The sequence below is a fragment of the Phyllobates terribilis genome, unplaced genomic scaffold (assembly GCF_046119375.1).
Source record: "Phyllobates terribilis strain yellow unplaced genomic scaffold, ASM4611937v1 Scaffold_12__6_contigs__length_324123572, whole genome shotgun sequence".
Taxonomy (NCBI): Eukaryota; Metazoa; Chordata; class Amphibia; order Anura; family Dendrobatidae; genus Phyllobates; species Phyllobates terribilis.
The window spans coordinates 186,227,394-186,248,115 of record NW_027362772.1 but is presented as its reverse complement, the minus strand read 5'-3'; positions in this window follow the sequence as shown (position 1 = coordinate 186,248,115).

Here is a 20,722-nt window from a genome sequence, read left to right as displayed (position 1 = left end):
TGAACATTCATCCAGAACTCACGATGTGAACGATGTCAGTATTAGGTGAACGGAGCTCATCGGCTATGAACTGGTCCCTAGCTGAGGGGAGGAGCTATGTAGTGGGTGTGGGTGGAGGAAGTAGCTTAGGGGAGCACATGAAGGTGGGATATAAAAGAGGGAACCATCTTAGAAAGTGAGTAAGCCAGTCTGAGAGGAGGAGTGGAGGGAGCAGGGGCTCTGCACGAGCTCTGCTCCAGAGGGCCTAGCAGAGAGGCCCAGGGCTGTGTAAGGAGAGAAGAGCAGGAAGGAAGGGCTCCAGGAACGAAGAAGGGACCCCAAGGGTACGGGCAGGGCTGGAGGCCACCCGTACGCCCGAATCTACCAGGAGGTGGAGGGGTCAGGCCACACAAAGGGGACTGGTCCCTCAACTAGCGGAAGACTATGTCTCAACTAGAAACCGGAGGCTGCAGTATTTCAAGGACTGCAGCCAACAGTCCATACCAGTCTCACCAAGAAGGTAGCTATAGAGGACCCAGGGGACGTAACAGACGTCGCGCGACAAGGCCCGCGGGTACTGGATTGGGACACTAGGTATGAGGTGCAGGGAGACGGCCAGAGAAAGAACACACAGAAGGGGGTCCCACTAAGTACTCCGGAGATATCTGAGGGTTGACTGAACCCCTCCCTGAGTAAGTACAGCACGACAAGGGAAGTTACACTGGTACCTGTAACTTGGACTGCAACAACCGTGAGTAAAGACCCTGAAGACTGCACCCCACTGTCTGTGTATATTATCTGTGCCATCACCCCTGCACTACAACGCCCAGCATCATCTACTTCACTACAATATCTACACTGCCCTGGAGCTAAGCTCTGCCTGTGGAGAGCTGAACCAACCCTGCTGCACTAACATCAGCTCCAGAGGTTCTGCACAGCAGCGGCGGCTCCACATAGCCGCATACCACAGGTGGCGTCACGAACTGCATACATAAAAACTATAAAATCCCCTTTTTACTGACCGCCCTGGGTCACGGACCGGGTCACCGCCACTGTGACATCTCCCCTAGCAAAGACCGACCCAGCACCAAGTACTCCACGACCCAGGGGGTGCGTCACTTACACTGTGAGATCAGCTGCTGACAGCAGAACAGGACGCAGCGCTGGAGCAGAGGGAAGGTGAGGAGAATAATTTATTTTCTTTGTGTGCAGCATGATGGGGATGGGGGTGACATGCATACCAGGATGGGGATGCCATGTATTCCAGGGTGTGGATGGGGGGACCTTGTATACCAGGATGGGGGCCACGTATAACAGGAAAGGAGGCCATATATATAGAAGGATGGGGCATATTAGTACAGAATTGGGGGACATTATCTCTATAACAGTGTCTGCAGCAGACCTCCTCCCCCATAATAGTGCATCATGACCACATTTTTTGATTACATTTTTTTTTCCTACTTTCCTTCTCTAAAACCTAGGTGCGTCTTATGGTCCGGTGCGTTTTATAGTCCGAAAAATAAAGTATTTCTAAAAACATGCAACTTTTCTAGTTGGCTGTTTAATTCTATAGTTTACAGCTCATTGCCTAAAGTACTGGCCACCTTGGCAAGATCTGCTGTAGAACTTGTGAGCGCTGCTCTGAAGCTGGCCGTATTGCTGTATTATGCAGTCTTTCGATGCTGCAGAGGAAAAGCTACGTCTACTAGCAGCATCAGAGAAACCAGGTAACCCTTCAGTCACCCCAGGGAACCTCATGCAAATAGCTTTTCTAAACTGTAGTCTGAAGATTTTTTTCTAAATTGCTCGCTTAAAAGTTACATCAAGTTCTATCACAGAACAGGTCAGAATAGCAACGCACTAACAGGATGCAGCAGATCCCCATGATAAAGGCAGTATTCCTATCTCTAGATGGCAAAAACCCCTTTGATAGGGTTCACTGACCTTAGGAAATCATCTAGAATTTCCCTATATTGCAACGCCAGTGCCATGATTCTTGCCTCTCTCCTTAGCTCTATCCTGCTCCCTGGTCTGGATCCTTCCTTAGCAAACCTTCTAAACCAACTTATTGCTTCTGAAGTAGATAAAAAACTATCCTTTTACTTGTTTTCAAAAGAAAACCAGGCCCATGTGGGTTTTCGGCCCTATGCTATATAAAGCGACTACCCTTAGCCCCCACCTCACTAGCTATTTTAACTCCTTAAGAAATGGGTGTGCCCCTGGTACAGCCACCCTTTATGGCCCCAATAACTATGAAACCCAAGCCAAATTCAGACCAAACTTTGTGGTCAAACTATAGACCCATCTCACTGGTCTGCGCTTCCTGGTCCCGTCCTTGCCTCACTGTAAATGGACAGAAACATCGGTGAGGCCAGTGATGGGCTGAACAGCATTTCCAGCCATTTCAGGTGTATTGAGGATGATGGCCATGATTTTAAAATCCTGCCATCTTTTTTGCTTATAAAACCCAAGAAAAAAAACAAAATTAAGCAAGGAAATAAGTAAACAGTAATAATACATGTAAATAACACACAGTACGTAGTTAACACTGTTTTGATCAAAAAATCATAAAAGCCATTAACCACGACAAGGTGTACCCAACGGGAAGGTCTTATCTCTAGTAAGTGGAGCAAAGGAGAAGAAATGCAGTTGGCAATAACTGGCAACATTATTAACCCTTTAATGCTGAATTACAGGTATAGTATGCCATGTGCAGATGTCAGTTCCCACAATATGCTGTGCTATACCCATCATGTACTGGAACTGACACTGTTGGCTATCAAAGCAGAGACCAATTACAACGATCCCCGCTCTCTAATCACTGTGATTGGGTAGTGAATGTAAATATCCAATCACAGCACATATCCAATGCGAGAAAGGCGTAAACAGCAGCACAACTCTGATTCGAATAAATATACTGTATATTATTTTCCTATATTTTCTATTTTTTTTCATGTAATTTTAACTTTCTATCCATCCATCATTAGGTACCTTTAGTTAGGTGTAGGGTGATAGTTAGAGGGGCAATTAGTTTAGAAATAGTTAGCTACGGCTGTGTATGATCTCAGTAGCATGCAGCCAATAGCGGCAGACCACAAAACTGCAATGGCTACCATTAACAGGGAATAGCCCCATCCCCTGATTATACCGTATATGTACAGCATAAGTTAGGATGATTTATAAGGAGCAGACTCACATGCTGAGCCCCCTCCATACTCAGTGGGTGCCGGCTGTTTTACATAGTAGACACCCACCCGTAACTGCTGCAATTCAAGCTAACTCTGATTGAGGCAGGTTAACCCCTTAGATTAAATGGTGAGCAGTAGAGATGAGCGTTGTTCTACTCGAACTGTTCGCCAATCTCAAATTCGAGCTGTTTTGGGCGGTGTTCGAGCCGGTCGGCGAACACGAACAATTTGAGAAAAATTCGGCTGTTCGAGGTTATGTTCGATAACTGTTCGTGCACCAAAATCATAACTGGATTTTTTCTCAGTAATGATGAAAATTAATGTTAATACGCAGTTTGAGTGTACAGCGGGGCGGGGGGAGGGGCAGGGGATGGATCTCTGCAGGAACAATGAAGATCTCCATTTTTTTTTCTCTTTCCCGCATTTGCAGTGGGGAGGTGCAATCTGTCAGCCTATCAGCAGCGCACACACGGAGCGAAGTGCTTTTTTTCACACAAGCAAGGGCATGTGTCATTGGCAGTGTATGTCACATGTCCTTGCCCTATAAGACCAAGCCATTTTCCCCGTCGCCACCATTTTCTCACTGCTGCAGCTGCGTGTTAGACGGCACCGCTGTTGCTGTGTGCGCTATACCTTGTTAATTTCAAGCCAATTTTCGCACAAATATACAGATAGCTTGGGAGTAGGGAATAGTTGTGATTGCAGTCCTTTTAAGGACTAGGTTACAGCATTTCCTACGACTTTTATCAGGGAGGTCTGTGCTCTTAAATAGATAGGTTGTGGGAGTAAAGACTAATTGTAATTGGAGTCCTTTTCAGGACTAGGTTACATCAGTTCCTATCAGTTTTTGCCAGGCAGGTCTGTGCCAGTGCTGTGCAAGTTTTTTTCACAGCATTTGGCTGAATCTAGCAAAGCTAATCCTTTTTGGCCTATTGCAGAGTGTGTTAGTCAGTGGAGTAGCCTATCTGTGTTGCAAGATATACCACCTGTGTATAGAATACCAATTTTTTTACTGCACCTAGTGAAGTAAAATCTTTTGGGCATAGCATCATTCTATTAGTCCATCTATACTGACCTCCATCAGGTTGCAAACTGAATATAATTTTTTTCTGCATCTAGCTCTGAAAAAATATTTGGGCTTCTAGCGGTGTGTGGGACTTGGTCTATTAGTCCATCTATACTGACCTCCATCAGGTTGCAAATTAAAAATAATTTTTTTCTGCATCTAGCTCTGAAAAAATATTTGGGCTTCTAGCAGTGTGTGGGACTTGGTCTATTAGTCCATCTATACTGACCTCCATCAGGTTGCAAATTAAAAATAATTTTTTTCTGCATCTAGCTCTGAAAAAATATTTGGGCTTCTAGCAGTGTGTGGGACTTGGTCTATTAGTCCATCTATACTGACCTCCATCAGGTTGCAAATTAAAAATAATTTTTTTCTTCATTTATCTCTGAAAAAATATTTGGGCTTCTAGCAGCGTGTGGGACTTGTTCTATTAGTGCATCTATACTGACCTCCATCAGGTTGCAAATTAAAAATAATTTTTTTCTGCATCTAGCCCAGCCAATAGTTTTGGCCTAATACCACAGTTTGGCCACTCAGCTCTGCTCGGTTACCATCCATTGTTTTTTTGTGCAAACAACTCCAGAGTTGTGAATTAGTTAACCACCAAAATGAGTGGAAAAAGGCCTGCTGCTGGTGGAAAGGGGAATAGGCGTGTTGGGAAGGGGAAAAAAGGTTGTGTCCGTGGGGTAGGTGCAGAAGAAAGACCATCTTCCAGCCAAACTAAAATGTCTACTTCTTTTAGCGGACAATGTGATAAGATCCCTTTCTTACGGCCACGCCCATCGCTACAAATTCTAGATGAGGCACAAAAACAGCAGGTGCTTCAACGGATATCAAGTGCTCCTTTAAGTGGGCTCTCCTCCACATCAACTTCAACATCACAAATACTCCAGTCCTCAAAGGTGTCACCCAAATCGCACTTGCTTCCTCACAGCTCCCAAATCTCCAGCTGCCCGTCTGAGTATGAGGTAGAACAGATGGTTGAGTCTGCAGAGCTGTTTACTCATACTATAGCCTGGGAATTAGAGGTCGACTCCAGCGCTTCTGCGAATCCAGACGAGGAAATGATCTGCACTGATGCCCAGAATCTTTATGAGTCGGATCCAGGACCAGACGCAGAAGGTTCTGACCATAATGTAGACCCTCATTCCCAAACTGTAACTCCTGTTGGTGGAGACAATGAGGAAGACGATGATAAGACTCAAATACCTGATTGGAGCGACAACTTTAGTTTTTTGTCAGGGCAGGAACAGGTTGGCTCTGAGGACGACGGGTGTGATAACACACAGGGTGATGATGATGAGGTCGGAGATCCCACTTACTGTCAACCCACAGTCAGCCAAGACATGAGGTCAGCAGAGGAGGTGGAGGAAGATGCTAGTGACGACGAGGTCAGGTTGCGCCTTCCTGGACAGAGACGTAGTACTGGAAGCACATCAACAACTTAGTCCTCAAACACAACTCTGCCTCTCACCACAAGTCGTGGTGGCTCTTCAGGTCGCATGGGTGCTAAGCCTTGCATAGCCTGGGCATTTTTTCAGATTGATAAAGATGACCCAACTCGTGTTATCTGTAACATTTGTCAGCAAAAGCTAAGTAGAGGCCAAAAAATACATAGTTTGAGTACTTCATGCATGAACCGGCACATGGACATGAAGCATAAGTTGCAGTGGGAAGCTCAGTGTGCTACAATGCGGCCTAGCCGGCCGGGCCAATCACCGTCTGCCATATCTTGTGCATCCGCGGCCTCTTCATCCTCTGTGACTGGGGGGACAGCAGTCACACCTGTTTTGGGGCGCAGACCTGCCACCTCTTTACCCGCAACAGCCAGCGTGATTGGCAGGTCATCATTTTCTTTGGAGGTCGTAACACCAGCTGGTGTTGAGCGCTGTCCGACATCGATAGCACCACCTTTGGATCAAGGCAACCTAACATGTCCGCCTGCATCTTCCTCACAGACCGGCAGTTTGCCGGGGACACCCTTATCAACCCCTTCTAAGCACAATAGCCAGCCCTCGGTCCCTCAGATGTGGACAAGTAAAAGACCATTTCCTCCTAGCCATGAGAAAGCTAAGAGGTTGAATTTCACCATCTGCAAGCTCTTGGCTACAGAAATGCTGCCTTTCCGCCTGGTGGACACAGAGGATTTTCGAGACCTTATGTCCGTCGCAGTGCCCCAATACCAGATGCCCAGTCGGCACTACTTCTCAAAGAAAGGTGTGCCTGCGCTCCACCAGCATGTCGCACACAACATCACCGCTTCTTTGAGAAACTCTGTGTGTGACAGGGTGCATTTCACCACAGACACTTGGACGAGTAGGCATGGACAGGGGCGTTACATGTCGCTGACTGGGCACTGGGTAACTATGGTGACAGCAGGACAAGGGGCTGCTGTCCAAGTCTTGCCGTCCCCACGAGTTGTGCGTCAATCCTCTTTATGTCAAAGTTCCTCCACTGCTTCTGCCTCCTCAACCTCCTCTCGGTCTTCCACCTGCACCCAAAGCCTGTCTGGTCATGCCACAAGCTTTCTAACTGCGCAGAAGGGATCCTGCACACCTCCTTACTATGCTGGCAGTAGGGCTCAACGTCATCAGGCGGTTTTTACATTGAAATGCCTGGGAAATGTGAGTCACACAGCTGAGGAGTTGTGGTCAGCTCTGGAGAACCAATTTCATGAATGGTTGTCTCCACTGGACCTGAAACCAGGGAAGGCCGTGTGCGACAATGCTGCAAACCTGGGTGCGGCCCTTCGCCGGGGCAATGTCACACACGTGCCTTGTATGGCTCACGTGTTGAACCTGGTTGTCCAGCAATTTTTAGCCCACTATCCCAGACTAGATGGCCTTCTGCAGAGGGCACGGTCGCTGTGTGCTCACTTCCGCCGTTCGCATCCCGCAGCTCAGCGACTTACATCTCTACAGAAGTCGTTGGGCCTGCCACTTCACCGGCTAAAATGCGATGTGCCTACCCGGTGGAATTCAACTCTGCACATGTTGCAGCGACTGTGGCAGCACCGACAAGCCCTGGTGCAATACGTTCTGACGTATAGCCTGGGCCAACGAGATTCAGAGGTGGGGCAAATCACGCTGGAGGAGTGGTCTCAGATCAGGAACCTATGCACCCTTCTGCACAGTTTTGAAATGGCGACTGTAGTGCCGGCGTCCCTGCCCTCTGCTAGGCAGGGACGCTGCTCCTCTCACCGCTCTGCTCCGTGCCCGGCTTCCTCCCCCCGCTCTGCTGTCAGCGCGCGCTCCGTCCCGGCGTCCTCCTCCTGCTCTGCTCTCAGCGCGCGCTCCTTCCCGGCCCCTGTGCTTAGGGCGCGCGCGCGCGCGCTCCCCTCCTCTTAAAGGGGCCGCGCGCGCCGCCCTAAAGAGTCCCCGGCCAATGGCCGGAGGACTTCATCATATTTAAGGCACCTCCTCCAAAATGGAGGTGCCCGAGCAATGTTGTTTGCACCTGTGTCTCACCTGTGCTTCAGCCCTCAGGTCCCGTTGCCAGTTACCTGCCAGTTTCCTGCCAGTTTCCTGCTAGTTACCTGCCAGTACCTGCCAGTTACCTGCCTGATTCCTGCCTGAATACTTGTTACCTGTCTGCCAGTCTGAGGTCCGACGGTCTGCCTTACTACTCCTGTCAGTCTGTCTAAAGGACCAGCCTGCCCGCTCACCTGGGAGCGCATATCAGCTACCTGCCTGCTTGCCTGAGGTCCGACGGTCTGCCTTACTACTCCGGTCAGTCTGTCTATGGACCAGCTTGCCCGCTCACCTGGGAGCGCTTCTCCGTTATCTGCCTGCTTGCCAGCCCGGAGGCTCCGTTGTCACGTGCTGTGACCACCAGCTACTCCAGACTCTTGCCCGCTCACCTGGGAGCGCATCTCCGTTACCTGCCTGCTTGCCAGCCCGGAGGTCCCGTTGTCACGTGCGGTGACCATCAGCTATTCCAGAGACTCTTGCCCGCTCACCTGGGAGCGCTTCTCCGTTACCTACCTGCCTGCCAGCCCGGAGGTTCCGCCGTTACGTGCCGTGACCACCTGCTATTCCAGAGACTCTCGCTTGCTCACCTGGGAGCACACATCTACCACCTGCCTGCTAGCCTACCCGGAGGCTCTGCCATCACAGGTCGTACCTACCCCTTACCCAGAGACTGCCCTGATCACTTGCCGTAACTCCCTGTCCGTTCACCCAGAGACTGCCACCCGCTCCCTTACAAGGGCCGCCCCCTTGTATAGTAGCTCAGAGGTTCCGCCTCCCGGACCCGTTACAGTCCGCCTCCCGGACCCGTTACAGCGACGAAGATGTTTAGTGCTGACGATGCCATTATCAGCATGACTATTCCGGTGATTTACATGCTGGAGCACATGTTAAACAGAATTCGGAGTCAGGTGGTGGCACAAGAGGAGGTGGAGGAAGTAGAGGAGGAGGAGTTGTATGCGGAAGGGCTAACATCTGTAAGGTCCAGACGGTCGGCAGCACCAAGGCGGCAGGCATGTGAGGGTGGGGGAGATGGTTTTACCAGGGCGCATGGTAGCAGCCAAACTAGTGAGGAAGGTGCAGGAGCCCAGGAAGAAGTGGAGGACGAACTGATGGAAGACTCATCAGATGAGGGAGACCTTGATCACATTTCTGTTGTGCGAGGTTGGGGGGAGAGGACAGAGGAAGGAAGCATGATTGTTACCTCGCCACCAACACAACAGGGACTTGGTGCTCCTGGATGCGCAACACACATGAGTGCCTTCTTGCTGCACTACCTGCAACATGACCCTCGAATTGTGAGAATTAGAAATAATCCTGACTACTGGGTTGCCACACTGTTAGATCCCCGGTACAAAAGTAAATTTGCAGAAATTATTCCTGCCATAGAAAGGGATGCACGCATGCAGGAGTATCAGCAGAGACTGTTGCAGAATCTTACATGTGCTTTTCCACAAAATACCAGTGGTGCACGTAGTGAATCTCACAGTTCCAACTTGCCAACCGTGGGACCGTCAAGTGTTCAGCACTCAAACCGTAACAGAACCACAGTATCTGCTGGTAACATCAATTTTGCGGAATCATTTCACCACTTTTTTAGCCCATCCTTTGCAAGGCCACAGGAGACAAGAAGTCTGACACATAGTCAACGCCTAGAGACGATGGTACAGGAGTATCTCCAAGTAAACATTGAAGCCACGACTGTGTCACTGGACCCTTGCTCTTTTTGGGCTTCCAATCTGGATAAATGGCCGGAGCTAGCCACTTACGCCTTGGAGATCTTGTCATGCCCCGCAGCCAGCGTTCTGTCTGAACGTGTGTTCAGCGCTGCTGGTGGTGTGCTGACAGATAAGCGCACGCGGCTCTCCACTGATAATGTAGACAGACTCACGTTCATAAAGATGAACAAATCATGGATCCGAAACGACTTTTCTACCCCTGTGTCATCCTGGGGAGAGTAAAAGCTTGATGATTGGTTAAAATCACCCTACCAACCGTTTTAAGCTTTCAAATTACTAATCATGTTTATCTGTATCTTGACTGGAAAATAATTTGGGCTTTGTAGCAGTGTGCAGCACTGATCCTATTAGGCCATCTATAATAAGCTTCACCAGATTTAAAATTAAAAATAATTTTTAGCTGCATCTAGCCCGGAAAATAATTTTGGGGCTCCGAGATGCGCAAGACACATAAGTGCCTTCTTGCTGCACTACCTGCAGCATGACCCTCATATTGTCAGAATTCGAAGTAATCATGACTACTGGGTTGCCACACTCTTAGATCCCCCAAACTTTTCGATCAACCTTTTCATTTTAATAAAGACCAAAAAAATGGTCATTTTTGAAATTATAAGCATTAGCAGGTTGTTAGAAACTGAAATCAAACAGTTTTCAACTCAAAACTTTATTCTAGGTGATGTTACATTTTCACATAGGACCCCTTGTTCGAAAGGAGCTTCTGAACTCTCTCGTCCATTGAATTTGTCAGGTTTTGGATGGTTTCTGCTTCAATTGTTTTGCATGAGGACAGAATACCCTCCCAGAGCTGTTGCTTAGATGTGAACTGCCTCCCGCCATCATAGACACTCCTTTTAATGATGCTCCAAAGGTTCTGAATGGGGTAGAGGTCAGGGGAGCATGGGGGTCACACCATAAGTTTGTCCCCTTTTATGCCCATATCAGCCAGAGATGCAGATGTTTTATGTGCAGCATGAGATGGTGCATTATCATGCAGAAAAATGATCTTGCTGTGAAATACACGGTTCTTCTTCTTGAACCATGGCAGGAAGTGCTGTTTGAGAAAATCCACATACATTATGGAGTTCATCTTTAGCGCCTTCAGGGATCCTAAAGGGGCCGACAATCTCTCTCCCCATGATTCCAGCCCAAAACATTACTCCACCTCCTCCTTGTTGGCGCTGTAGCCGTGTTTGCGTGGGGTGTCCATCAACCAGCCATCCTCCACTCCATTCATCTGGACCATCGAGCGCTGCACGGCACTCATCCGTGAACAAAACAGTTTTGAAATCAGTCTTCATGTAATGTTTGGCCCACTGGAGCCGTTTCTGCTTGTGTGAAGTGGATAGAGGAGGTCGACAGGATGGCATATGCACAGCTGCAAACCTCTGAAGGACCCTGCATCTTGTTGTTCGGGGGACGTTGGAGGCACAAGCAGCTTCAAAAACTTGTCTGCTGCTTTGACAAGGCTTTTTTGCCGCTGCTGTTTCAACCTGACGTAATTGCCTGTAGGAAAGAGTCCTCAATTTGCCCTTATCAGCACGCACACGTGTGTACTGTGAATCAGCTACATACTTCTTGATTGCCAAGACACTTCATCCTGATCATCGCACAATGTTGATTGTAGTCATGCCTTGACCTAAACACTCCACAATTTGTTGCTTCTCAGCAGCCGACACATCCTTTTTCTTTCCCATTTTGGCAGAAAATGTAGGCTGCTTAATAATGTGAGAGAGCCTTCTTAAGTAGTCTTGCCTTTCATTGGACACACCTGCCAAACTAATTAGCACAGGTGTCTGCAATTGCTTACAGTGATATAAAGAGCCCTGACACACATCACCATCAATGAGTTTAACTGACAAACAAACAAATTCTTCCCTTATCACTCCTAAACACTTTTTGCATAATAATTTGGAACGCGGTGTACATGTGCTTTTCCACAAAACACCAGTGGTTCACGTAGTGAATCTTACAGTTCTAACTTGCCAACCGTGGTCTGTATGGAATTGTTCAATAAAGGGCCCAAAATTAAGATAACATAGATGGGAGAGGTCTCTATGAATAGGAATTCCTAAGTATTTGATACCCTGTGAGGGCCAGGCAAAGGGAAAGTTGGACTGGATGGAATCCTATATGGATTTAGGGAGGGAGACATCGAGGGCCTCAGACTTCGCTGCATTGATTTTAAAATTTTACCATGTAACAAAGTGATCTATTTCAGCCATAACAGCAGGGATGGATATATGTGATTGAGTGATATATACTAGGACATCATCAGCAAATAGAGAGCACTTGTACTCGGTGCCTCCCACCTCAATCCACCTAATATTGGGGTTATGGCGAATTGATGAGAGCAGGTGCTCCGTCACTAGGATGTATAAGAGAGGGGACAGAGGACATCCCTGCCTTGTCCCATTGGTGATTGTGAAAGGTGATGAAAATGTTCTGACGCACCCCCTGGGCCTTGGGACACCCGGAGCCGGACACTTTTTGGTGGATGCTGGTGGTTGTAGTCTTCGTGGCGGCGATCCGGTTCCGTGGCTCAGGGCGGTCAAACCAGTGGCGGAACTATTTATGTGGTTTTGATGTTTAAATGTCCGACTACGCCACCCGTGGATTGCGGTCAGAGTGAACCGCCGCTACAGGGCAGACCGCTAAGGCTGGTGTTGTGGGTGCAGCAGAGCGTAGCATAACTCCCCACGGGAGGAGTATAGCCTCAGGGCAGTGTATGCGGAGGATGGGGGTGATGGTGCAGGGCAGCAGCAGTAACGACACGGAGTCAGTGATGCAGTTCAGGGCCTTTACTCACAGTTCTTATTATCCAGACCACGTCTGCAGGTAACGGCTGCCCACGTCGTACTGTGCTCACCAGGTGAGGGGCTCAGACAACTCCCAGATAACTTTGGAGCGCTTCACAGGACCCCCTTTGTGTGTCCTTTGTCTGGCCTTTCTTACCAACACTTCTGTCCGGCTGCCTCGGGCCTCCTCTTGGTAAACTTGGCGCCAGTTTCCCTGACCCTATGTGGTGCCTTCCTAGCGGGTGGAGCAAGGGGCTGCGCCACATAAAATGTCAGAGCCTCCGGTTTCTAGCTGAGGGTCGTTTCCTGCCTCCACTAGTTCGGGGACCGGTCTCCCCCTTTGGCCTGACCCCTCCACGCAGGTGGATTCGGGCGTGCGGTGGCGACTCGCCCGTCCGCACCCCTGGGATCCCTTCATTCCTCGTTCCTGGAGCCTTCTCCGCTCCTCTTCCTTCCTTCTCCCTCTTGCAGGCCTGGGCCTCTGTTACTAGGCCCGCCTACGGAGCAGAGCTCATGCAGAGCCCCTGCTCCCTGCCACTTCTGCTCAGACTTCTCTGCACTGAACTAAGATGGTGCCCACCTTTTATACTCCCTTCTCAATGCACCCAGGAACTGCTTCCTCCCTGCTCCTGCACTGCAGGGTTCCCCTTCCTCAGTGTTCCCTCCCCCCACTCCAGCCAGGGACAGGGACTGTCGTGCCCATCTCAGGGGCATATTGGTCGCCCTGCCCCACGGCAATGTGGTGTAATGCATGCAGGTGTCGGGTCCTGATCCACACTCCATCCTTATCTGAGAGTGAGATATCACACCTCTGGGTGAGGTGCAATACGTCTGTAGCAACCGAGCCCTCGGTGCTACAGTTCCATTTATCTTCAGCCTAGGTGACGTATTGTGATACAGGGCCGTGATTTTGGCTATAAAAGGGTCCCCTAGACCCCTACCCCAAGCTTTTTAAGAGAATCATATATGGCGTGCCAGGAGACTCTATGGAATGCTTTCTCAGCATCCAACGAGAGTATCTACTTACAAATTTTTAACTGCATCTAGCCCAGGAAATACTTTGTGCCTAGTAGCAGTGTCTGCTAGTCAGCGGATTATCCCGGCTGTTAAGCAAGCTACACCACCTGTAGTTTGGACACTTAATTTTTTCAAAGGAAATGCTTCGGGACCACGGGATACTTAGTGAAGAGCATCAGGAGGCACCCCAAGGCATAGGGGCTGGGACTGGCACTAGGATGCCTTGCGGTGGACAGCCGAGCTCGATCCTTATAAAAGCTTTTTAACTGCAGCAGCTTTAGTGGACGCTACTGGAGCTGGAATTACGCGGCTGCTGGCATGAGACTTGCCCTCCAATAGATCCTTGTAAATGGATTTAAAGTGTATTCATTCAAATTAGAGGGACAATTTAAATTAAAAAGCTTAGAGCTGCCTCCACCACAGGGGGGCTCTCTCGACCCACCAGCGGACAGGCACCAGTATTGGGAGAGGGGGGCTGGCCGTCAGGGTTCACCGCGGCTCTGGCACAAACCCGGCGACACGGAGGTGGCACGGGCAGGAGCGGACTGGCCGTCTCGGCTTCTCAGTTTTTGGATTTTAGAAGGGCATGACATGCCTATATCTGTGTCTCCCCCTCCTTTTACTCCTCCACCTCTTTTCTTTTCGCATGACTATATGTACTTGTCACTTTTCCATGTGTTAGTTGTGTCTTCTGAGCAGTTTGTCAGCTTTTGAACACCTTTGAAGGTGTTTTCTATGTGTTTTTGTTTGCCTGCCATTGGTTTTAACGGTGTTCGAAGGTGTTCGACGAACAGTTCGGCGAACACATGGGTGTTCGACGAACCGAACCGAACTCGAACACTACGGGGGTGGCTCAACACTAGTGAGCAGCCATCATGGTATCTAAGCAGTTACACAGGGGGCCACTGCCATCACCACTTTGATGCTACATGACAGCCAGATGAAAATTTAAGGTCCAAAAATGTTTATTTTTACATCAAGATGAAACATATAAATTTGAAATTTCTATTAAATGATTGGCAGTAGCGGTCACCCAATGGCCCCTGCTAGAAGGAGAAGCCAGAAGTTCGGTGGGGGACATTGACAGCAGCATTACTGGGGGGTCTAAAAGGTGAGTATAAGATTATTATTCGGAGGCATGAGATATTCTTAGGATGTATATATATATAAATATAAATATATAATATTCTTATGCTGTTTAAGACATATATACACTCCTTAAGAGTAGAGATGAGCGTTGTTCTACTCGAACTGTTCGCCAATCTCAAATTCGAGCTGTTTTGGGCGGTGTTCGAGCCGTTCGGCGAACACGAACAATTTGAGAAAAATTCGGCTGTTCGAGGTTATGTTCGATAACTGTTCGTGCACCAAAATCATAACTGGATTTTTTCTCAGTAATGATGAAAATTAATGTTAATACGCAGTTTGAGTGTACAGCGGGGTGGGGGGAGGGGCAGGGGATGGATCTCTGCAGGAACAATGAAGATCTCCATTTTTTTTTCTCTTTCCCGCATTTGCAGTGGAGAGGTGCAATCTGTCAGCCTATCAGCAGCGCACACACGGAGCGAAGTGCTTTTTTTCACACAAGCAAGGGCATGTGTCATTGGCAGTGTATGTCACATGTCCTTGCCCTATAAGACCAAGCCATTTTCCCCGTCGCCACCATTTTCTCACTGCTGCAGCTGCGTGTTAGACGGCACTGCTGTTGCTGTGTGCGCTATACCTTGTTAATTTCAAGCCAATTTTCGCACAAATCTACAGATAGCTTGGGAGTAGGGAATAGTTGTGATTGCAGTCCTTTTAAGGACTAGGTTACAGCATTTCCTACGACTTTTATCAGGCAGGTCTGTGCTCTTAAATAGATAGATTGTGGGAGTAAAGACTAATTGTAATTGGAGTCCTTTTCAGGACTAGGTTACATCAGTTCCTATCAGTTTTTGCCAGGCAGGTCTGTGCCAGTGCTGTGCAAGTTTTTTTCACAGCATTTGGCTGAATCTAGCAAAGCTAATCCTTTTTGGCCTATTGCAGAGTGTGTTAGTCAGTGGAGTAGCCTATCTGTGTTGCAAGATATACCACCTGTGTATAGAATACCAATTTTTTTACTGCACCTAGTGAAGTAAAATCTTTTGGGCATAGCATCATTCTATTAGTCCATCTATACTGACCTCCATCAGGTTGCAAATTAAAACTAATTTTTATCTGCATCTACCTCTGAAAAAATATTTGGGCTTCTACCTGTGTGTGGGACTTGTTGTATTAGTCCATCTATACTGACCTCCATCAGGTTGCAAACTGAATATATTTTTTTCCTGCATCTACCTCTGAAAAAATATTGGGCTTCTAGCTGTGTGTGGGTCTTGTTCTATTAATCCATCTATACTGACCTCCATCAGGTTGCAAACTGAATATAATTTTTTTCTGCATCTAGCTCTGAAAAAATATTTGGCCTTCTAGTAGTGTGTTGGACTTTCTCTATTAGTCCATCTATACTGACCTCCATCAGGTTGCAAACTGAATATAATTTTTTTCTGCATCTAGCTCTGAAAAAATATTTGGCCTTCTAGTAGTGTGTCGGACTTTCTCTATTAGTCCATCTATACTGAACTCCATCAGGTTGCAAATTAAAACTAATTTTTATCTGCATCTACAGTACCTCTGAAAAAATATTTGGGCTTCTAGCTGTGTGTGGGACTTGTTGTATTAGTCCATCTATACTGACCTCCATCAGGTTGCAAACTGAATATATTTTTTTCTGCATCTACCTCTGAAAAAATATTGGGCTTCTAGCTGTGTGTGGGACTTGTTGTATTAGTCCATCTATACTGACCTCCATCAGGTTGCAAACTGAATATATTTTTTTCCTGCATCTACCTCTGAAAAAATATTGGGCTTCTAGCTGTGTGTGGGTCTTGTTCTATTAATCCATCTATACTGACCTCCATCAGGTTGCAAATTCAAAATAATTTTTTTCTGCATATAACCCAGCCAATAGTTTTGGCCTAATACCACAGTTTGGCCACTCAGCTCTGCTCGGTTACCATCCATTGTTTTTTTGTGCAAACAACTCCAGAGTTGTGAATTAGTTAACCACCAAAATGAGTGGAAAAAGGCCTGCTGCTGGTGGAAAGGGGAATAGGCGTGTTGGGAAGGGGAAAAAAGGTTGTGTCCGTGGGGTAGGTGTTAAAGCAACAGTAACATCTGCAGAAGAAAGACCATCTTCCAGCCAAACTAAAATGTCTACTTCTTTTAGCGGACAATGTGATAAGATCCCTTTCTTACGGCCACGCCAATCGCTACAAATTCCAGATGAGGCACAAAAACAGCAGGTGCTTCAACGGATATCAAGTGCTCCTTTAAGTGGGCTCTCCTCCACATCAACTTCAACATCACAAATACTCCAGTCCTCAAAGGTGTCACCCAAATCGCACTTGCTTCCTCACAGCTCCCAAATCTCCAGCTGCCCGTCTGAGTATGAGGTAGAACAGATGGTTGAGTCTGCAGAGCTGTTTACTCATACTATAGCCTGGGAATCAGAGGTCGACTCCAGCGCTTCTGTGAATCCAGACGAGGAAATGATCTGCACTGATGCCCAGAATCTTTATGAGTCGGATCCAGGACCAGAAGCAGAAGGTTCTGACCATAATGTAGACCCTCATTCCCAAACTGTAACTCCTGTTGGTGGAGACAATGAGGAAGACGATGATAAGACTCAAATACCTGATTGGAGCGACAACTTTAGTTTTTTGTCAGGGCAGGAACAGGTTGGCTCTGAGGACGACGGGTGTGATAACGCACAGGGTGATGATGATGAGGTCGGAGATCCCACTTACTGTCAACCCACAGTCAGCCAAGAGATGAGGTCAGCAGAGGAGGTGGAGGAAGATGCTAGTGACGACGAGGTCAGGTTGCGCCTTCCTGGACAGAGACGTAGTATTGGAAGCACGTCAACAACTGCATCCTCAAACACAACTCTGCCTCTCACCACAAGTCGTGGTGGCTCTTCAGGTCGCATGGGTGCTAAGCCTTGCATAGCCTGGGCATTTTTTCAGATCGATAAAGATGACCCAACTCGTGTTATCTGTAACATTTGTCAGCAAAAGCTAAGTAGAGGCCAAAAAATACATAGTTTGAGTACTTCATGCATGAACCGGCACATGGACATGAAGCATAAGTTGCAGTGGGAAGCTCAGTGTGCTACAATGCGGCCTAGCCGGCCGGGCCAGCCACCGTCTGCCATATCTTGTGCATCCGCGGCGTCGTCATCCTCTGTGACTGGGGGGACAGCAGTCACACCTGTTTTGGGGCGCAGACCTGCCACCTCTTTACCCGCAACAGCCAGCGTGATTGGCAGGTCATCATTTTCTTTGGAGGTGGTAACACCAGCTGGTGTTGAGCGCTGTCCGACATCGATAGCACCACCTTTGGATCAAGGCAACCTAACATGTCCGCCTGCATCTTCCTCACAGACCGGCAGTTTGCCGGGGACACCCTTATCAACCCCGTCTAAGCACAATAGCCAGCCCTCGGTCCCTCAGATGTGGACAAGTAAAAGACCATTTCCTCCTAGCCATGAGAAAGCTAAGAGGTTGAATTTCACCATCTGCAAGCTCTTGGCTACAGAAATGCTGCCTTTCCGCCTGGTGGACACAGAGGATTTTCGAGACCTTATGTCCGTCGCAGTGCCCCAGTACCAGATGCCCAGTCGGCACTACTTCTCAAAGAAAGGTGTGCCTGCGCTCCACCAGCATGTCGCACATAACATCACCGCTTCTTTGAGAAACTCTGTGTGTGACAGGGTGCATTTCACCACAGACACTTGGACGAGTAGGCATGGACAGGGGCGTTACATGTCGCTGACTGGGCACTGGGTAACTATGGTGACAGCAGGACAAGGGGCTGCTGTCCAAGTCATGCCGTCCCCACGAGTTGTGCGTCAATCCTCTTTATGTCAAAGTTCCTCCACTGCTTCTGCCTCCTCAACCTCCACTCGGTCTTACACCTGCACCCAAAGCCTGTCTGGTCATGGCATAAGCTTTCTAACTGCGCAGAAGGGATCCTGCACACCTCCTTACTATGCTGGCAGTAGGGCTCAACGTCATCAGGCGGTTTTTACATTGAAATGTCTGGGAAATGTGAGTCACACAGCTGAGGAGTTGTGGTCAGCTCTGGAGAACCAATTTCATGAATGGTTGTCTCCACTGGACCTGAAACCAGGGAAGGCCGTGTGCGACAATGCTGCAAACCTGGGTGCGGCCCTTCGCCGGGGCAATGTCACACACGTGCCTTGTATGGCTCACGTGTTGAACCTGGTTGTCCAGCAATTTTTAGCCCACTATCCCAGACTAGATGGCCTTCTGCAGAGGGCACGGTCGCTGTGTGCTCACTTCCGCCGTTCGCATCCCGCAGCTCAGCGACTTACATCTCTACAGAAGTTGTTGGGCCTGCCACTTCACCGGCTAAAATGCGATGTGCCTACCCGGTGGAATTCAACTCTGCACATGTTGCAGCGACTGTGGCAGTACCGACAAGCCCTGGTGCAATACGTTCTGACGTATAGCCTGGGCCAACGAGATTCAGAGGTGGGGCAAATCACGCTGGAGGAGTGGTCTCAGATCAGGGACCTATGCACCCTTCTGCACAGTTTTGAAATGGCGACGAAGATGTTTAGTGCTGACGATGCCATTATCAGCATGACTATTCCGGTGATTTACATGCTGGAGCACATGTTAAACAGAATTCGGAGTCAGGTGGTGGCACAAGAGGAGGTGGAGGAAGTAGAGGAGGAGGAGTTGTATGCGGAAGGGCTAACATCTGCAAGGTCCAGACGGTCGGCAGCACCAAGGCGGCAGGCATGTGAGGGTGGGGGAGATGGTTTTACCAGGGCGCATGGTAGCAGCCAAACTAGTGAGGAAGGTGCAGGAGCCCAGGAAGAAGTGGAGGACGAACTGATGGAAGACTCATCAGATGAGGGAGACCTTGATCACATTTCTGTTGTGCGAGGTTGGGGGGAGAGGACAGAGGAAGGAAGCATGATTGTTACCTCGCCACCAACACAACAGGGACTTGGTGCTCCTGGATGCGCAACACACATGAGTGCCTTCTTGCTGCACTACCTGCAACATGACCCTCGAATTGTGAGAATTAGAAATAATCCTGACTACTGGGTTGCCACACTGTTAGATCCCCGGTACAAAAGTAAATTTGCAGAAATTATTCCTGCCATAGAAAGGGATGCACGCATGCAGGAGTATCAGCAGAGACTGTTGCAGAATCTTACATGTGCTTTTCCACAAAATACCAGTGGTGCACGTAGTAAATCTCACAGTTCCAATTTGCCAACCGTGGGACCGTCAAGTGTTCAGCACTCAAACCGTAACAGAACCACAGTATCTGCTGGTAACATCAATTTTGCGGAATCATTTCACCACTTTTTTAGCCCATCCTTTGCAAGGCCACAGGAGACAAGAAGTCTGACACATAGTCAACGCCTAGAGACGATGGTACAGGAGTATCTCCAAGTAAACATTGAAGCCACGACTGTGTCACTGGACCCTTGCTCTTTTTGGGCTTCCAATCTGGATAAATGGCCGGAGCTAGCCACTTACGCCTTGGAGATCTTGTCATGCCCCGCAGCCAGCGTTCTGTCTGAACGTGTGTTCAGCGCTGCTGGTGGTGTGCTGACAGATAAGCGCACGCGGCTCTCCACTGATAATGTAGACAGACTCACGTTCATAAAGATGAACAAATCATGGATCCGAAACGACTTTTCTACCCCTGTGTCATCCTGGGGAGAGTAAAAGCTTGATGATTGGTTAAAATCACCCTACCAAACGTTTTAAGCTTTCAAATTACTAATCATGTTTATCTGTATCTTGACTGGAAAATAATTTGGGCTTTGTAGCAGTGTGCAGCACTGATCCTATTAGGCCATCTATAATAAGCTCCACCAGATTTAAAATTAAAAATAATTTTTAGCTGCATCTAGCCCGGAAAATAATTTTGGGGCTCCGAGATGCGCAAGGCACATAAGTGCCTTCTTGCTGCACTACCTGCAGCATGACCCTCATATTGTCAGAATTCGAAGTAATCATGACTACTGGGTTGCCACACTCTTAGATCCCCCAAACTTTTCGATCAACCTTTTCATTTTAATAAAGACCAAAAAAATGGTCATTTTTGAAATTATAAGCATTAGCAGGTTGTTAGAAACTGAAATCAAACAGTTTTCAACTCAAAACTTTATTCTAGGTGATGTTACATTTTCACATAGGACCCCTTGTTCGAAAGGAGCTTCTGAACTCTCTCGTCCATTGAATTTGTCAGGTTTTGGATGGTTTCTGCTTCAATTGTTTTGCATGAGGACAGAATACCATCCCAGAGCTGTTGCTTAGATGTGAACTGCCTCCCGCCATCATAGACACTCCTTTTAATGATGCTCCAAAGGTTCTGAATGGGGTAGAGGTCAGGGGAG